Source organism: Propithecus coquereli, unplaced genomic scaffold (genome assembly GCF_000956105.1).
Source record: "Propithecus coquereli isolate 6110/MARCELLA unplaced genomic scaffold, Pcoq_1.0 Scaffold129, whole genome shotgun sequence".
NCBI classification, from domain to species: domain Eukaryota; kingdom Metazoa; phylum Chordata; class Mammalia; order Primates; family Indriidae; genus Propithecus; species Propithecus coquereli.
The window spans coordinates 4,865,888-4,871,448 of NW_012137080.1; the positions used below are offsets into that span (position 1 = coordinate 4,865,888).

A 5,561-nucleotide genomic window follows, 5' to 3' on the forward strand; every position below is an offset into this window, starting at 1 on the left:
TTTAAGGAGCATTTCCCCCTGGGCCAGGGCCAGGCCGACTAGTTCCTGATGTTGCCTACAGAGCTCCCACCAGCATCCAGACACCCGCAAAAATGACTGCCCCCACCAGAGACTTGGCCTTGGCTCTAGGTTGATCCATCTAACCTACTTCCCAAGAGGGGGGCAAAATAAAAAGTACATAAAGCACAGGCTTTGAGCCAAAAGAGGAGTCCAAAACTAGGCCTTGACCTGCACTACTTTGTGGCTTTGGCCTCCTCCCGAACTTTATTCCACTGTGAAAAGGGGTAACATTACCTGTCTTTCCCAGTGACCGCAAGGTTTTGAAATAATGTATCCAAAGCACCTGACAAGCATATACTCTCCTCGATTAACATTAATTGAATCTCTCAGGTCAGAACTGTCCCGCTGCCACAACTACTCACAGTTTAGGGACCGCCATCAAGAAAGGAGGAAGAATAAGGAAGATGAAACAAGAACGGAAAGGAAAAGAATTGTTCTTCAAAGTCTAGTATGAAAACCACCACTTCTTCAATGAAGCCCTCCCTCTCCCCGTGTTGCCACACTTAATCACATGCACGTGGATGCCTAGCTCTGAAAATGAATGAGAAACGCAAAACGGAAGGGGACAGAAACAATGTCTCACCCCTACATAATGCAAACCACCAAAGATGCCAACCCCTTAGCGACCAGTCTCGATCCCACAGCAATGAAAGCAGGAAGCAGCACGTTTAACACCCGCGCCACCCCTGGTATCTCCGGGCTGGACCAGGGGAAGGAGGGCTTTTCCACATAAGGGTCGGTGCCACCTGAAGGCTAGACTCAGAAGAGATGAGGGAAACTGAGTCCCAAGAGTAGAAAGCAAAAGAAATCTCTAGCTTTGGGGTCGCAGCAGCCGGGCAGGCGCAGCTCTGATACTTTCAAGGGGACCAGAGCCTGCAATTCCCCCCAGCAGTGCTGGAGATCGGGGAGGCAGCCAAGGAGAGAGGGCGCGGGCAGGGGTGCGTGGACTCGGTGCGGCCGGCGGGAACCCCGGTAACGGCGCCCCGACCCCGCCGCCTTTGTCTCCAGCGGACCGGGAACTTCCTCCGTCCCGCCCCCGGGCGCGCCCACGGGAACTGGGGTAGGGGACAGAAAGCGTCTTGCACATTTCTTCTTTTTAAACACACTAAACCGAGGCAACAGAGTCAGCACCTCATCTCCCCGGGATCCCGTAAGGTCACCAGCTACCAACCTCCGGGCTGTCCCGGGCAGCAGCGACGTTGTCGCGCGCCACGGATTCCCAACACCCCTCTCTCGGCACTTCCGAGTCCCGGCGGCGGCGGCGGCGGCGGCGGCTGAGGACTTCCCCGGGACGCCGCCTGCTCTCCCCCCACCCGCAGCGGCCCCGTGCGGGAGCAGCCCCGCGCGCGTCCTCGGAGCGCGCCCCAGCCGCCGTGCCCGCGCGCCCCGCGCTCCGGGCAGCCGGACTTGGGGACCCGCGGCGTCCCCCGGGCGGTGGCGAGCAGGCCACGCCGGGGGAGGGGGAGGGGAGCGGCGGGAGGGCGGCCTGCCTCTCCGCACCCTGTCTGCGGGCAGCCTGGGGCCCCGGCCCCCGGTTCCTTGCGCCGAGCCTCGCGCGCCGATCTCTCCCCACCCGGGTGTTCACTGCAGGTCCGGGGCTGTCTGCAGATCGACTGCAGGGCGGAAGTCACCTGAAACTCGAGGTGCGCGGGCGATCCAACACCAGTGGTCCCCACGTACGTTTTGCAGGCCACAGGAGGTCGCTTGGTGGGGTGGAAAGAGGGCGGGCTTTGCAGCCCTGGCAGCTTCTCGAGCTTGCTGGGTGAACTTAGCCCCTGGGAGCCTCCCTGTCCACCTCTGCTGTAAGGCAGAAATAAGCTTCTCTGCTTTTCTTCGCAAATTAGAGTGAAAAAGCAAATGGCACGAAGTTTATGAATTGTAAAGCAACTTACGGAGCGCACTACTGCCAAATGGATAGCGCGATTTGGGATAGGTTGTAAAAAGATCTGAAGATGCCTCAACTGGATGTGATCCCGACGGCGTCTTCATGCCCAACGTTGCTGCTTAGAGGCCTGCAAGCCTGAACCAAAGGACAGAACTTGCTAGAGTTCCACCGATTTATCTGAGCGCAATCATTTACCTGAGCAGATTCACCTGGGCTCTCGATTTATCTGAGCAGAATCACCTGGGCTCTGGTTAAAACCTCAGGCTTCTGGATCCCTCCTCAAACCAAACATTCAGACTGCCCAGGGGAGGGGCGGCTCAGGTGGTTCTGTGATGAGGGCAATGTGAGTAACTGCGCTAGGCAGCAGGGAGTCACAGAGGTTGTGCTCTAAGAAATTCTAATCTAGCAGCCATTGATATGATCCAGAAGATTATTTTTTCTTATTGCAAAATTCTCCGGGAAGCCAGAGTATGAACTCTCTTAAGAAACAGAGCTGTCTTCTCTTTCAGCTTCCCCCACCCAACCCCAAACACCCGATACAGGATGGCGTTCAGGAAGCAGGTGTTGGTAAACTAGTCCCAAGTAGGAGTGCCAGATTTAACAAATAAAAATTAAAGTTTATCTTCAGATAAACAACAAATAAGTTTTTAGCATCAATATGGCCCATGCAATACTTGGGACATAGTTACGCTAAAAAAAACTATCCATTGTTTATCTGAAACTCAAATTTAACTGGGTATTTTATCCGGCAACTCTAGATCCAAGGATTTGGCAGAGCGGGGCGGTGCAGTAAGAACTCAGCTCAGGTTAGTGTCAGACTCACAGGCAAGGATGAGATAACAGCTCCTACATTATTCCTAAATGAGGCTGAGATGTTAATGTAGGTTCACAGTCGTTTACACTTAACCCCGAACCCCCCCCACACACACACACCATATTCACCTGTTAAAAACACCAATTAAATAAAAATAGCCAACATTTAAAGGTAAGCAATAGACTGGGGAAAGTATTTGCAGGAAATACGCAAAGTGTTTTTTATTATTATTATATAGATTTAATACAACTAAGAAGAAAACACTAGAAGCCAAGTGTAGATGAGCAAGACACATGAATAGTCAATCCACTAAAAGAGGAGGGAAATAAAATTAGGAAACAAATATATTGCAAAAGCTCAATGAATGCATAGTAAGATATTAATAAGAACACATAGTTTTTCATATAAGAAGGCAAAAAAAAATTAATAAATGATATTAAAGGCTGGCAAGGGTGCTGGGTGACAGCACTCGCACAATATGGACACAGGTAATCAATTTGGCAAGATCAAAACCCTTAAAATGTATAAGAATCCTTAAAAGCACTCAAACTTTTTGATTTTGAATTCTATTTATGGGCATAAATGTAAAGAAAATAGTCTGTAATATAGAAAATACTCTCCTTTTTAGCTTTATTGAGGTAATTGACAAAAGTTGTGTATACTCCAGGTGTACAATGTAATATGTTGATAACGTATACATTTTGAAGTGATTACTACAATCAAGGTAAATAACGTATCATCACGTCACATAGCTACCTTGTGTGTGTTTGTAGAATTCTTAAGATCTACTTTCTTAGCAAATTTCAAGAATATAATATGTGATTTTTAACTATAGTCACCATGCTGTCATACTTTAGGTCTCCAGAATTTATTTATCCTATAACTGCAATTTTGTACCCTTTGACCAACGTCTTCCTGTTTCCCCCACACTTCAACCCCTGGCAACCAATGTTCTACTCTCCGCTTCTTTGAGGTGGACATTTTTAGATTCCACATATAAGTAAGATCATGCAGTATTTATCTTTCTAAGTCTGGCTTATTTCACTTAGTATAATGTCCACCAGGTTCATACATATCACAAAATGAGAAGATTTCCTTCTTTTTAAGGCTGAATAATATTCCATTTTATATGTATGCCACAATTTCTTTATCCAATCTTGGGTACTTCCGTTGTTTTCATACTTTGGCTATTGTAAATAATGCTAGAAAATGCTCTTAAAGGGTAGGTATGGTGGCTAACGCCTGTGATCCCAGCACTTTGGAAGATCAAGGTGGGAGGATTGCTTGAGCTCAGAAGTTTGAGACCAGCCTGGACAACATAGCGAGACCCCCATCTCTACAAAAACATAATTTAAAAATGAGCTGAGTGTGGTGTTGATGAGCCTGTAGTCCTCTCTGTTTTCATGACATATCCAAGAAATCACTGGCAAATCCAATGTCATGAAGCTTTTCCCCTTTGTTTTCTTCTAAAAATTTTATAGTTTTAGTTCTAATATTTGATGTTTGATCCATTTCAAGTTAATTTTTGCATTTGGTCTAGGGTAAGGATTCACCTTCATTCATTTGGATGTGAAGACCCAGCTTTCCCAACACCACTTATTGAAAAACATAGCCGTCCTTTCATGGCCAGAGTTTGGAGTGGAAGGGATGGATGGTAGGAGACTGTTTCTCTAGGAAGTGTGAGATAAGATCATTGGAACAAACCAATCTCAAATTCTAAATACCAGGAGAAAAGTTGGGTTTGAGGGGTGGAGGCGTAGATGGGAAGGAAGGGAGAAGGGAGGATTCTCCCCCCTCTCTTTAATGCTTCACACACAGACAGAAGCGTCTGGCCTTCAAAGATCTGTGTCTGACTTGAAGCAGTCAGGCTCCAGGACTTCCTCACTTGGAGCCCAAGCAGCGAGCCCAGGGGCCAGACATGACCAGAGATGCTTGCTTGGAAGTCTTCTGTTCTGACTGTGCCGGCGAAGCCAGGGAGAGTCCTCCCTGGAGTTGAGAAGCAAACTGGGAATAGAGTAAATTGAGCAAAATTGATGATAATTGAGGTTTAAAGGAGGGAACCAATTTGTGCCTTGGTATTGAATTTCTTTAAAAGCAAAAATATCAAAATTGTATGTAAATGTGGGTAATTCATGGTCAGTCACTCTTCACATTATTATTTTAATCATAAGTCATTAATCAGGCACTGCACTGGGCGTGTTTTCTCTCCAACTCTCGGTTAGCAGGGTCTGCGTATCCTGGTGGGGCCTCCTGTCCAGACAGGCAGCCCTGAGCACCTGGTAGCAACTCTCCAGACAGCAGAACTGGTGCTTAGAAGGGATTAACCAGGCCAACCCTTCTTTTAAATTCAACCATGACTCAGTCATAGAAATTATACTCATTCAACAGAGGCACAAATGGTTGCTAAGACTTACTTGATAGAGGTTTTAAGACAAAGGATTGAATTTCTAATTATGAAATTTCACACCCAAGCAATAATAGCTATTCTGAAGGATGCAGGAAACTACCCAATCCTGACCACCTGGCACAGGTTCTTATCTGCTCCATCTGTGAGGATGTTGGCCCTAGTTTACGGTGATTTTTGATAATCAACATTAAACTAGCATTTGTCCAGCATCTACTTTGCACACAGCACAAAACTGAGTGCAGGGGGTAGATTTTCTTAAAAGTGAAAAAAGACTTGTCCTGCAGGAAGTTGCAGTCTAGCTGGGGATTCACCAAACCTACACAAAACAACTAGCAAATAATAACCATAATTAAAAGGATATAGTTCAAATTACCCGTAAATGCTGAAGGACAGAC

The 5,561-nt window shown here is 46.9% G+C and overlaps 1 protein-coding gene across 4 annotated transcripts in view; it reads right to left on the bottom strand.

Moving 5' to 3' along the window:
• The window catches only part of HHAT (hedgehog acyltransferase), a 277,822-nt gene extending 276,409 nt beyond the window's left edge, over positions 1-1,413 (bottom strand). For 2 of the 4 annotated variants that reach the window (XM_012638345.1, XM_012638341.1), the window contains exon 1: positions 1,232-1,385. The gene's annotated coding sequence lies outside the window, so the exon portion shown is untranslated. Of the gene's footprint in view, positions 1-1,231 lie in introns of all 4 variants that reach the window. The other 2 variants (XM_012638343.1, XM_012638344.1) reach the window with 2 other exon arrangements.
• Between the last annotated feature and the right edge of the window lie 4,148 nt (positions 1,414-5,561).